The sequence below is a fragment of the Hyperoodon ampullatus genome, assembly GCF_949752795.1.
Source record: "Hyperoodon ampullatus genome assembly, chromosome: 10".
Lineage (NCBI taxonomy): Eukaryota > Metazoa > Chordata > Mammalia > Artiodactyla > Ziphiidae > Hyperoodon > Hyperoodon ampullatus.
Window position 1 is genome coordinate 29,532,692 of NC_136923.1, and position 14,669 is coordinate 29,547,360.

Below are 14,669 nucleotides of genomic sequence, written 5' to 3' on the forward strand. Positions count from 1 at the left end.
GTGCTATCTGATGTTTTATCCTCATTTAAAAAAATTACTCTCTCGGGGCTTCCCTGGTGGCACAGTGGTTAAGGATCTGCCTGCTAATGCTGGGGACATGGGTTCGAGCCCTGGTCTGGGAAGATCCCACATGCTGTGGAACAACTAAGCCCGTGCACCACAGCTACTGAGCCTGTGCTCTACAGCCCGCAAGCCACAACTATGGAGCCCATGCGCCACATCTACTGAAGCCCGGGTGCCCTAGAGCCCATGCTCCACAATAAGAGAAGCCACCATAATGAGAAGCCTGTGCATTGCAACGAAGAGTAGCCTCCGCTGTCCACAGCTAGAGAAAGCCAGCGTGCAGCAATGAAGACCCAACACAGCAAAAAATAAATTAATTAAAAAAAATTACTCTCTCGATAGATGTACCCTTGATATATTATTATGCCCATTTGACAGAAGTGAAAAGAGAGGCTCAGTGAAGTTCAGCAGCTGTATAAGACACAGAGATGGTAAATGTATTACTAGAATTCAAACTCAGGTCAGTAGGACCAAAAACCCTTGTTCCTTCCACTGTCAGTTTCCCTCAGATTCTCATGGACACCAAGGTTTCAAAGGAAAGGAAGTAGATTGACCCATAAAATACCTTTCAGACAGATGCTTCGGTACAGACCGCCACAAAACCAGAGAAGTACTCTTCCTACTGACTTCTGGGTTGGCCTCATCTTTGTGCAAAATGGAAAACTCCTGTGCCAGGACTGGCTGGCTCTGGGGAAGGGCAAATAATAATGCAGCCAGAACAGCCCAGGACTAGAAATGGGAAGATGGAATGTCAAAGCACCATTCTGCTCCTTACTTTATGTGATCTTGTAGGAGTCACTTAAGCCACTCTTGAATCGTGATCTCTCTTGTGCAGAGTAATGACAATACTTAGAATTTGCACATGTGCCTTTATTCTGCCCTTTTAACAGTACCAATGCTGTCATGCTCGCTCAGTTATCACGGTGAATGTCCCTAATGAAGTTGTACTATAAGCCATCTAGATCACTGCAGAAATGATCATCTGAATTTCTCATTTATGGTGTAGGTATCCCAGGACTGCCTGCTTGCCAAAACCCTCTGTAAAACTCCGTGCACCCTGCTGTTGAGCGCTCTGAGGAGGTAAGAGTATTCAGAGAGGTAGAGTTTACTTAATTTAACAATTTTTCATAGAGTTAAGTATAACTGACCAACTATGGGTATCCTTATAATAGTAGTAAGATTTCTATGTACATATAAAATAGAACTCTTAAAATGGTAAAATTTGGGGGCTCAATTTTCTTAGAGAATTTACCCTCTCCTGACTTCTATTTGTAGCTGCCATTTAAAACTTGGGGTATAAATATTATGTCAGTTAAATAAAGAAGTGATAACTTCACTTTCTGGAGAAAGCATTACCTTCCCTTTCATGAAGTGTAGCTTTACCGTTACCTGATTGACATGCTATTATATTATTCTACCTTCCACCAGACAGTTACACATATTTAATAATTTTTATGTATAAAAAGTAAGGTTAAGCAGTTCCAAAGACAAGTTGTTATGCTTTGCATGGTTTTGAGAATGATCGTGGAGATGAAATGACGTTAGTAGTAGCAGGAGGACACACTGATATGAAACGTATCTCCTGAAATAGCAAGGGATTGTTCTTGGTCAGAGGAAATCCTAGTGGCATTTGCTGGGACAGTGAAGAATAAATCTTATAAAAAGGCCTGAGGATAGGGCAAAATAATTACTCTTCTTTGTATGTCTTTGGATGGTTTCACTGGATAAGTTTAATATACATTAAAAAAAATAGCAATAAAGGAAGGGAATGTGCTAATGTGGCAAAACTTCCCCAGTTTTGATGATGTCAGTGGACAGTGTTCATTTAATCCCTCCCTAGAACTCATTTGTGTATACCCCTCTCCTTTTCTCTCATCCCTTCTCATCTGTACTCCCCTCATAGTATCTCCCATTCCGAGGTCTCAACAGACAATTTAGCATGTGTAATAAATATAAATATTGAATAGCCCCATGTGTCAGAACACAAAGATTTTGTATGCTTTCAGTCAAGACCCAGTCTCCTGTTTCCACTTTACATTGTCTGCTTACTTACTCTTGGCCCTGTTTTCTATTCTCTCTCATTCCACAGTTGCTTGAAACTCATGGATTTATGCAAAAGACTGCTCCTCACATTTGTAGAACTGTGACACATTGCTATATTTTCTAGAAATACTCACCAAATGCAGATTATGGAGGGATGAGTCAGGCATCTTCACTTCTTAATGTGCCCGATTTCTTTCTGGTGAATCACCTTCCTGTCTAGAGTGTTTTTCTGGAAGATGCAGAAGGTTTAAGGACAGTAAATGAAATGAGCTGAAATGGAACCCTGGTGTTACGTGTTTCTTTACTATGAGCTTTGCATGGAATTGTTCAATCCTTATGTTATGGTTCTGTTTAGTGTTTTTGAGCCCTGAAGCAAGGCTCTTTTTAACATGAAAGCTGTCAATATGAAATATATATGTCTGAAAGAGGGGCATTTTAATATTAATAATTAGTGGAAGGAGGAATTATAGGCTATAACTTTGAGTTTTAAGATCTCCACTTACTTCTCTTTGCTTAGAAACACTTCTCTTTTCTCTCCTCATAGTAAAAGGCATGTGCTTGTTGATTCCAAAGCCCCACACTTTGCTGTTTCTTTTCTTTAAAAAGACTGACTCAGGGCTTCCCTGGTGGCGCAGTGGTTGCAGGTCCGCCTGCCGATGCGGGGGGCACGGGTTCATGTCCCGGTCCAGGAGGATCCCGCGTGCCGCGGAGTGGCTAGGCCCATGAGTCGTGGCCGCTGGGCCTGCGCGTCCGGAGCCTGTGCTCCGCAATGGGAGAGGCCACAGCAGTGAGAGGCCCGCGTACCGCAAAAAAAAAAAAAAAAAAAAAAGACTGACTCAGATTTCTGCTATTTGCTGTGTGATCTCAGTTAGCTCACTTAACCTCTCTGAGCTGTGGTGTCTTCCTCCGTAATATGAGGCTAATTATAGGAACTACCTCATAGAATGGTTGTAAAGGATTAAATGACAATTTTTATAAAATGATTAGCAAGATACCTGGTGTACAGAAACTCAAAAAATGGTAAGAACTATTATCAGCAGGAAATGTGCACTTATGAATTCTGTATTGGTGTTTAAGGATATCATTTTCAATATTCTGTTTCTCTTAGGATATTACCTATTGCAGTTTTCAGTGAGGCAAGATATAGAGATATCTGAGACCAAAAAACTAAGGTAAAATAAATAACGTGGCAAAGTACCATGTAGATAATCTTTGGTAGTCATGATCCTGTACAAGCCTCATTGCTTTGAGATTACATGCTGCCAGTGTAAGAGCCAGATCTGATTGATGTTTTATATTTTATCATTTAACTTTATGCTGTACTTTCATTCCAAGTCTTCTCATGTATTTGGCAGGATGATCAAGGAAACTCTGAGTGTGACTTATGTTTCTAGTTAAAACCAAAACCCAATATCACTAGGTGAAGTAGTGAATGGAGGTTAAGTATTTTGAGGAGAGAAAGTGCTAAATGCAAAGGAATATTTCCTATATGTTTTTACTTGTTTCCATTTCTCGTATGGCTAAGTGAACTCTACTGAACCTGGCATTTTCACAGATAGCAACTATAAAGTATGGGGGAAATATTACCTGAAAGCCCTAGAGAGTGAAAATAAGCAGGTAGATTCTGAAAGGGAATTGAGATTCAACACTTGGAAGCAGGGGCCATTGCAGAGTGAGTTCCCCATTTTACAGCTTTTCGACTGAGGACATGTTGAGGTTAATTAATGTCACTTGGGGTGACTAATTCCAGTAGAAAAACCACATTCTTTTTGGTTTGAAGACCCAAAGAACAGGGTTTAGGGCAACGACAGCCACTGGAAAATGAAGCTAGAATTCTGGAAAGGAGAGAGGAAGACAGGGGAGGCTCCCAACTCAATGTATAAATACTACCCAAAGTTTTGACTGACCCCTGAACCACGAACGTGTGGGGCAGCCACCCAAGAGACGGTTTTCAATTTGTGTATAACCGAATTTAATTGCCTGCTAAAACAAACCAGTGCTCTTCAAAGAAGTCTAACAGATTTTAGAGTCTTTACTCCATAATATTCACATTCATACATTCCCATGATACAACCCTGAATTACATAGCATATGAAGAACCAAGAAAATGCGATGACCCCTTCTGAAGAGAAAAGGCATTAGTCTGAGACTAATTCCAAGATGACCCAAAGGTGGGAATTAGCCAAGATTTTAAAGCATCTATTATAAACATACTCAATGAGGACAGAAAGATACACTCATAATGAGTAAAAACATAGTAAATAGAAACTATAGGAAAGAACCAAATGGCAATTCCAGAACTGAAAAATACAATATCTGAAGTAAAAATTCACTGACTGAGCTTACATCCATTGGAAGTAACAGAAGAAGGTGTCAGTGAACCTAAAGATAGAGCAGTAGAAATTTTCTTTCTGAAGAACAGAAAGAAAAAGATTTAAAAAACTGAACAGAAAAAAATGAAAAGAGCCTCAGGGGCCTGTGTGACATAAGTAAAAATGTCTAACATACAAGTAATTGGAGTCTCAGAAGGAGAGAAGAAAGAGAATGGGACAGAAAAATATTTGAAGAAATAATGGCCAAAATTTTTTAAATTTGATGAAACACATACATTTACAGATCAAGAAAGTCAGTGGACCTCAAACAGGATAAATTTGAAGAAAACTATGCCTGTGCACATCGTATTCAGACCACTGGACACCAACAATAAGGAGAAAATTTTGATAATAGCCAGAGAAAAATGGCAGGTTACCTTCCAGGAAACAGTGCTTTAAATTAGCACTACCTTCTCATCAGAAACTACAGAGTCTAGAAAAACTAAAATGATATTTTTGAACAGAGGGAAAAAAACCCTGTTAACCCAGAAATCTATATATAGTGAAAATATCCCTTGAGAATGAAGGCTAATTAAAGACATTTTCAGATAAAAGTAAACTAAGAGAATTCATTGCCAGCAGACCTACATCACAAGAAATGCTAAAGGAAGTTATTCAGGCTGAAGTGAGATAACACCAGATGGAATCTTAAATCTTCAGGAAGGAATGAAGAATGTCAGAGATTGTAAATATAAAAGAGTATTTTTTTCATCTCAGTGTCTTTAAAATACACAGAACTTTTAAAAGCCAAACCATAACACTGCCTTGTGGTGCTTATAATGTGCTGTTTGTAGATGTCATACATAAGACAATTATAGCATAAATAATGAGGGGAGTGCATAGTAAATGGACTTATACAGTTGCATGGTTTTCGATTTTATATGAGGTGGTATAAAGTGAACTCTAAGTAGACTGTGAAAGGTCAAGAATGTATATTTTACTGCTTTAGAACTATCACTAAAAATCCAATAGATAAATTAAAGTAGAATCCTAAACACCTTTAAAATGATCCCAAAAGAATGCAGGAAAGAACAGAGAACAAGAAACAGAGAGGGCAAACAGAAACCAAACAATGAAATTGTAGCTCTAAATGCAAACATATCATGCTAATCATATTTAATTATATTAAATGTTAATGGACTAAATAATTTAATTAAAAATCAGAGTTTATCAGGATGGATTAAAAAAACAGCTATTTTCTGTTAAAAGATAAACTTTAAATATAAAAATACAGTTAAGTTTAAAGTAAATTGGTGGAAAAAGATACACCATGGAAATAGCATAAGAAGTCTAGAGTGCCTATATTAATATCAGAGAAATTAAACTTTAAGACAAAAGGTATTACCAGAGTTAGTGCTTGATAATAATAAATAGGTTATTACATTAAGATAAGAATTATAAATTAGTGTATATACCTGGTAAAATTCCAATGAGATTACTTTACGTATTTTTGAATCTAGAATTTTTTGAGGACTATCTCAATTTTGCATCAAGAGACACAGGTGACTCGTCACTTTAGGCTAACAACCATTTCGTAAAATTGTGGAATCAAAGCTCAACACAAGTGAAAAAAAGCATAGTTGGAGAGTGTGGATATCTGTATGTCAAATATATGTGAGGGTCCCTAGCCTGGAATCACGTGACACAAATCCTAGTTATTACTAGCTTCTTTATTAGCTAGCTAAGAAATAGTACCTCATTTGTGATGGTTTATAACCAATTTAAAATAAGATTAATAAAATATACATAGAAAATCAGAAAAGAAATCCACCAGTCACTGTTGCTGACAGGGTTGTGAATATATACTAAGCACATAAATTCACTCTTGGGTTTTCTGGCAGGCAGAGCAAAGAGGGAAACACAGGAAGTTGCATATTCTTATGATCAGAAATGTTAAAACATGTCAGAAATTTCTCATGTGATCTTGAAGATCCTTTCCTGTATTTGAGATTTCATAAAAATGGGGTAATAACATCTGCCTTTCAGAATCTTGGTAGGAATGATTGAGACCACACTGGTACATAAATGTTAGTTTACTGTTGTCTTTATATAACTCCAATAAAGGTTCATGGTAGAAATCTAAGGAGTCTGACTGTAGCTAACTTAGTTAAAACTCCAGAGTCTGAACTTCTATGGGTCATCTAGTTACTATTTATTTAAGTGCCACTATGTTGTCAGTAACCGTGAAGCATTTTTACAGTCTTCTCCATACAAAGTAGATGTTACTGTCTGTGTTTCATAAGTTAGGCAGCTGAGCCCCAGAGAAGTGATGTCACTTGACTAACGCCACGTATAAAGGTTTTAGTCAAAACTTGAACCCCTATCTCTACGTCACCAAAGCCCATGGTTTTTCTACTACATTACACTGCTTCTAAAATATGGAAGAGTTTAACAGTATTGGTATTATTTCCAAGAAGTATTCCAGTTTATAAAGCTGTCATTGTGAAGAATCAGCACACACTGGGTTAGAATTTGTGTTATGTGAAATCACAGAGAGAGTCATGACTCAGAAGGCTCCACATACCCCTGAGAGCATCAGAATGTCTATATTTTGTGTTTGTGTTTTGTTTTTTAAAAAATAATTTCTTGGTCAAGACTTGAGGACTTGGAGAGTGACAGAGAGTAAGGTCACCCTGGGACCACTAGTGACAGCTTTGCCAATACGGTTAGAATGTTCTTTAACTGTAAAGCTTACTTAATGAAAAGAGGCCCCCCCAAAAAACCTTTTTACTAACGTGTAGTGCTCTCTTGTCCGTTTGAAATGAGCAAACTGTCAGCCTGCCGCTTACCATGCATACAGTATATGCTCATTAAATCATGCACTGTAAGTTTCTTCAGGTTGTCAAACTGCTTAATTGAAAAAATGTGTAGTGTCGCTCTTACAGGAAAGAGGCAGGAATCAAAGGGCTGGAGAGTTTACTCTTAATATTTCGGAGTTTGCTTTTAAGTGCAGCCAGAAATTGTTCTATTTTACAGTTTTGATTAAAGGACTGTTCCTTCTGCATCTTTTTTGGTTTCGTTTATAATTCAAACACTGTAATGATAATGGAGTTGCTTTTATAATAGAGCTACTAAATCATTCTGCCAGGAGATGAAAACCAAAGTAAAGGGCTCACCTTTTTGTGCTGTAGCTCTAAGGCCGACTTGGGTGTGTTGAGGCTGAAACAAACTGGGAATAAGAGGTCTGGATGGGTTTTAGTTTTGCTAAATCTCTGCTGCTGTGTTTTCATTTTAGGAGGTTTAGGCCTTAGCATCACCTCAATGAGTGAGTTAATCCCTTATGAGAGCTGATACCCTTAGGCTATCATGGCCTATGATAATTAGGCTGTTTGATTTGTTTGCATGGTAGCTCTAAAAAATACCAGTGCCCAAGCTCCACCCCAGATCAAATAAATCAGAATCCTTGGGGGTAACTGTTTTTAAAAGCTCTCCAGGTTATTCTAATATGAGCCAGGGTTGACAGAGCCTGGCCTAAATTGACTCGACTCGTCCAGCATTTCAATTCAACTGATCCAGCAGCTCTTATCATCAACCACAAGGCATCAACCAACGACTTAGCAACCAATAAACACTTCAGGGTTTCAGAAGGTTAAAAACTCTGATTTCTGAGCTCCACTTAGATCTATAAATGAGATTCTTTGGAGACAGGACCCAGGAGTCTCCATTTTTAACCAGAACTCTAGGTGATTCTTATGCCCTAAGGTATGAGAATTTGCTAGAGAAGCAAGATGATCTTTATAAGTGAAGCTGAGTGGAACTTCAGAGGAAAGTGCATAAATCACAGTAAAATCAGGGCAGGCTTTTTTTTTTTTTTTTTAATGGATTTTGGTACACTCATTTAGGCTACCTGGGATCATACATGGTTATAATGGCATTAGTTTTTTGGGGGGATAACCCCCCACAGCATCACCACCACTATTATGAGACCCTGGGATGCACACACACTTTGTAGCTTCTTTAACCTTTAGACACCTGGGCCTAATGACTAGGGCCAATGCATTTTTCAAGGGCTTAGAAAAATATTGAGAACTAAAAGGAAAAGAAAATGATTTTGGATTTGAAGTATGTAGAAATTGCAGAGTCAGGACAATTAGATATTTAATAAAATGTCAACAAAATAGAACATTGTGCTATTGCTATTAATTACTAAATTTAGTAATTATAAAGAGTCTATGTTTAGAGACATTTTATGAGTTTGCTTTTCTCACTTCTTAAGAACGTCTGAATTGCATGATGATTGTTGAGAAATTTTAACCAATTTTAAAATTTAATAAACCAAATTGTATGTAACCAAATGATTTCAAATGAAAAAATACAAAAATCTTCTCAAAAATTTTTCATCGAACACTTATTTATTGTAATGTATCATATATAATATTGTATTGAGCCTCCCAAAGAAAAGGTCCCTAGGACCTAGGAAGGTCATGTACCCCAGAGTATATACTTAAAAATTAAAGGATATTTAATTGTCCAGAACTCCACTCTCATTGACAAGGCTATCAAAATATGCCTAAGCAACCTTCTAAAGATATAGTTGAAACTAAATATTGTTGCTCACCTTCCCTCGGGGGAAAAAAAAAAAGCCAAAAAGGATAAAAGAAAAAAAATTTTTTTTAGCTACATACCACACTCCCTTTAAACGTACATCACTTACATAAAAGTTGGGATAGTTAATGAGCATCAGATGAGACTGACAACGCCAATTGCACACTATATCTCTTGCTCAGAAAATTACCCCTAAGAAATTGTGATAATAGTAGTGAAACAACACGTGACTAAAATAAAAGAGAAGTAGATGCCCTAGAAATTTGGAGTCTCTGAGGTCAGTTGGTAACTAGAAATAAATGTCTTTTTAAAATTCTCCATTCCACTTTCATACCTTGGATTTGATTACATACTAGGTCCCCAGTTTCAGAATTCTTCTGATCCATCGATTATGAGTCCCACTACTAACATCTTACTTAAGGTACATCTTCTCCTTTTCTTAGCCCCTTTTTGTTTCTTTTATAAAAGTTACCACTGCTGTTTTATTTATTTTTTGGTTTACCTTCTTTTTTGACTGTCTCCTCCCCCAGAATATAAACTCCATGAAATCATGAGCTATGCCTGTACTTTACCAAATCAATCATGCAGAAGAAAGGGTGGTGACAATTGATCACTTTGTCCTTGCCAGCAATGATTAGTCAGGAGCGTCATACTACTGGGACAGTGTTACAGATGCTTATGGTCAGGAAATATTTTAAAACACCTTTTATAAACTTGGATTCTGTAACGCCAAGTCAATAAATGAGTGAAGGAAAGGAAGCTATATTTGAGTTTCATCTATATCTCTCTTACCTCCTGCAGCATCCAAAAGGAAGAAAAAAAGACAAAAAAAGGGAAGGAATCAGCTTTTCTATAAATTCTGTGACTTCTAGATGAATAAACTGGTTAATTGTTCACTTGAAAAATGACTACTTTATACTTTTGGAAAGGGTCCTGAATATTTCTTGGCAATACTTCAACTGATTAATAATTTAGAATGGTGATTGACTGGAGAATGGAAGTGGAGCTAATAGCCTCTCATTTTCCTCTTTATTATTTTAGACAAACTGGTAAGTCATGGTAGAGGTGTGGGGAGTTTCTGGGTCAACTGACTAGAAGCTTTGGATTAAAAATGGAGAGAGGTATTTGGTCTCTCTAAGGTGTTGACTTCACCCGTAACGGAGCTGGATGACTTTGTGATGTGTTGCTTCTGATACTTAGCTGCTTAGAGTTGCTATTGCACGCCCAAAAAGTCTGTGTGAACTACAGGCAACTCCTACTGTGACTGCTGTGTGCCATATCAGGCTAGACACTGGTTGGGAAGAAACAATGGGTCCAACACAATTCTAACCTTAAGAAGTTCAAAAATCTGGCAAGAGAGACACATATGTCTATAAATCATTATTCTACCAGGTAAAAAGTATTAAGTGTCTTAGGAGAGGGCTATGAACAAATACCATGGGGGCCATTAACTTATGGATTGATGTGAGGGATCTGCCTAATTGGGAATTAGTGATTTGAAACAATGTGAGAAAGTTAAACTATCTAGTAGTAACTGTATATGCTGGTAACAGCAATCAGAATGAGAAAATGCCTAAGAAAGGAATGCTGGCGTGAGAACCTGGTTGGGATTTCCAGGGCTATGTAAAGCTCTGTGCCTGTATTCAAAAAGACAGGATTCGGATAAATTGTATCCTAGAAGGAGTGAAGTGAGCCTTATCCTAGAAAATGCACAAGGGTTTAGCTGGAAATTTCTACGTGTTTTGGGGAGAGGCTGTAGCTTTAAAAGCAGCCAGTGTTATTGTGGATGTTGCCAGGGGTGCTGATGTTCTTCTGTCTCTAAGGGAAGAGTATCTGGGCCCCCCAACTGAATCCCACAAATTCTGAAGAGAGTTGAGTTTTTCATCTAAATAAGACAGTGTGTATTTGAGTGCCAGATCTGCTTCCACTGGCTGAATGTTTTGCTAGTATAATCAGGGCCTGAATGCAATTAAGACTCACCTCAAGGAGCAATGAATTATGCATGCTTTCCCTGACCTCCCATCTCCCGAGGACTTAAGTAACTTCCAGAATACTCATGTTTTGAATATATGTTATTGTTATGGACTAAATTTTGTCCCTCCAAAATTCGTATGTTGAAGCTCTAACCTCCAATGTGACTGTATTTAGAGAGAGGGCCCATAAAGAGGTAATAAGGGTTAAATGAGGTCATAAGGGTGAGGCCCTAATCCAATATGACTGGTGTTCTTATAAAAAGAGGAAAAGACACCAGAGATGCAGCCACAGAGAGAAGAAATCATGTGCACAGCAAGAAGGTGGCCTGCTGCAAGCCAAGGAGAGAGGCCTCAGGGCAAATCAAATGTGCTGACATCTTGATCTTGGACTTTCAGCCCCTAGAACTGTTGAGAAGTACACTTCTGTGGTACTTTGTTATGTCAGTCCTAGAAGACTAATATGGTTATTGACAAATCCTCCTGCGGGTTTGATTTGTGAGCCTAAGTCAATGACAAGTTAAATGGAACTCTCAATTTGGGCCAAAGCCACCATGAAAGTCCTTAGGAAATGATTCTCCTTCCCTTCTCATTAAGTAGTATCTAGCATAACCATGGTATAAAGCTACTCATTTATACAGAGCAAATTTTTTACTCAGACATCTACTTATTCACCAAATGTTCATTGAGTGCCTACTATGTGCCAGTTACTCACAGATTATGATCAGAAGGAGCTGTCAGTCTAGAAGAGGAAATATAACAGGCACATAAAATACTTTCATTTGTTTGTGGAAATACCATGGGCATGCCAAGACTGAAGGGATTCATTGCAACTGAATGGCAGGGAAGACTCCTGGTAGAGGTGGAGTTGAAGGAGGGCTTTGGAGGATAGACGGGGTTTGGTCATGCAGGGTTGGGCAGTGGGGGAGAGAGGAAGGAATAGTGAGCAAAGGCTTAGAGGCGTAACCCTGGGAAGTTTATGGGGAGATGTGCACTTTGACTGAAATGTAGAATATGCAAAGGTAAATTTTCCTTCATAAGGCTGAGCTATCTCAGACTCAGAGGGCTTCCTTCGTAAAGGAATGATGATATGCTACACACTGTCCTTCACACATTGTTATGTTAACACATCCACACTCATAATAACCCTGCAAGGTATGTGCTAGTATAGTGTTATCCCAATTTATAGTTGGGGAAACTGAGGCATGGGTGGGTTAAATTACTTGCCAGTTACTAGGAAATGGTGGAGCTGGGATTTGAACCTAGACATCCTGGCTCCGGAGTTTTTGCTTATATAAAGGAGGTCTGAGCATCTAAACCAAAGTATGAGGTGGGGGGAAGTACTGGATGTCCATAGATTTGCAAATGGGGCAAGACACAGACCTTTGAGATAGTGGGCAGCTTCTCCTATTTCCTTCTCCTAAGAGAAGGGCAGAACCCCTGCTTCAAATAATCATGATGGGGGATCGCAGTGCCCTTGGCCACCTTCCTCTAAGTTATCCATGTTTGCAGCCATTAGTGGAGATAAATCCTCGGTACAGGGAAACAAAAGTGTTTTTCAGGCGCTTTGCTGCCATGGTTAGCCTAGAACAGGGTTATGAAAGGAGCTTTTCTGTGTCTGCTGCCTTCCGGGGTTACATTCTTAGTGAATCTACTGCCTCAAAATGGAACTTGTTAGTTGCGTGTCATCCAAGGGTGGCAATTAGTTGCATGTGTTTGGTTGGGTGCCAGCTCCCGGGGCACCAGACCTCAGTGGGGGAGCCACTGTTTGTCATGAATTAGTCTTTAAATAAAAGCAAGTTTTTAAAATGGAGCATGCTAATTTGGGTTTTGCTAACCCCCTCTGAAGAAGGCTTGGCCTGTTCGGTGCCAGCTGGCTGAGCTGGCATTCAGCAAGAAACTGGGTCCCTACCAAAAATCGCATTGCTCCCCCCTCCCCCTTTGAGAGCAAAATGGCAGGAAGGAGCTGGTTGGCCCTGAGAAACAAGGTGAAACAAGGGGCAGGGACAACGCAGCAATCGGATGATGAAGGGGAATTGAGCTGCCCTGGTCATACCCGCTTCTCTCACCACCTTAGGAAGAAAAGTCCACCCCTCTCTTTCCCCACTCACGCTGTCCTCAGCCACCCATTCAGTGACTTTCCACATAAAAGCCTTCCTCATCCAATTGCTTATACACTGCACCTTTTATACTCTTCCAAGTCATACTTAAGGGATTATCACTGCAGCTTTTAACTTCCCTGAGAAAGAGCTGAATGAGCGTGAATGGGGCGGAAGAGTCTTCAGTGAGAAAGTGTCCCCCGCCCCAAAATGCTCATAAAACCCCTAATCACGATGTAAGAATGCCATCCTGTTTTTGGTGGCGGCTGGTTACAAATGTGCTCATTAACAATTACTGTACATATAGGCGATAATTACAGGAGTCGTGTTGCACACACAACTCATGGTAATAGAATGTGGGGCAACAACGGGCCCTGGTCGCCTTACTAGGGCGCTTTTTACACACGAAAAGCCATCCCACAGATCAAGGTTTTGATTCTTGAAACTCAGCACTTTGCCCAATAAGTGCTAATTAGAAGATTTGTTTTCTTACACTTTCCAGGTGGATAACCTGATCCTGAGTAATGGTGACTGTCATGCAATCAACTGTTGAAAACAGGAACTCTTCCGTTTTTTAATTATCTATTTCAGTTTTGTTCTGCAAACATCCTTTTGTCTTCCAGTAGGTTTGCTCTTTTTGGGAGAGGAGCCTTGTACAAAGGCAAGACAGAAAAGGAATTTAAATAAGCTTTACATTTGTTCTGAAGATTCAGGAAAGATGGGAGCTTTTTCTCAATATAAATGTTATTTGTGCAGCAATTGCTGAGAAATATGAGTCGTCCTAGTTACTAATGTAGTATACGTTAAATTTCCTGGAGTGAGATTTTTTTTTTAACTTGTTTATTTGATGCCAGTGTCTCTGTTCTTCTGAATGTAGCATATTAAGTGTACTGATAAACCCACACCCCATTCCTAAGAGACTTGGCCTGAAAGCCTTCTTGACAGGGCAAGAATTTGTTTGCTTGTTTGTTTATAAACGTTGATGCAGAATTGACAATGAAGGACATTTTGAATATTTGAGTACCATATATAGTTTTAAGGGGGATCTTATTTTTTCAAGGCAATGCATTTTTCAGTTTCCGTAAATGCTCATTTAATATTTTCGGTCTCGGCAGGACAATGTGTTGCTTTTAAGGATAAGAGCCCGTAATGAGCCCATGAGCTTTTAATTTATGGTGTATCTGACAGGATTGTGGTGGATCTGATAGGGGATGCATGGGATTATGTCTGCAAGCTGAAAATAAACCAGCTGGTATTTATTCTGAAAACATTCAGAGAACACCGAACACTCCCCTGTTAATGGCCCATGGCTTGATCCAACATCTGGATCCAACATCTGGAAAATTCCTGGTAGGGCATTTACATAAGAGTAGGACAGATGAGCCATATTCTCCGTAGATCTAAGGAACCTAATTAATGTGTTGTATACTTCTTATGGCCCAATTCATATATTTTTTTTAACATCTTTATGTTAAACTAATGTTATGTTAAACTAATATATTGTCATTTTTACCATGAAAGTCAGCACAAATCATTAATGATTCCAGCAGCTATTTATGTTCTTCTCTTGTCTAGTA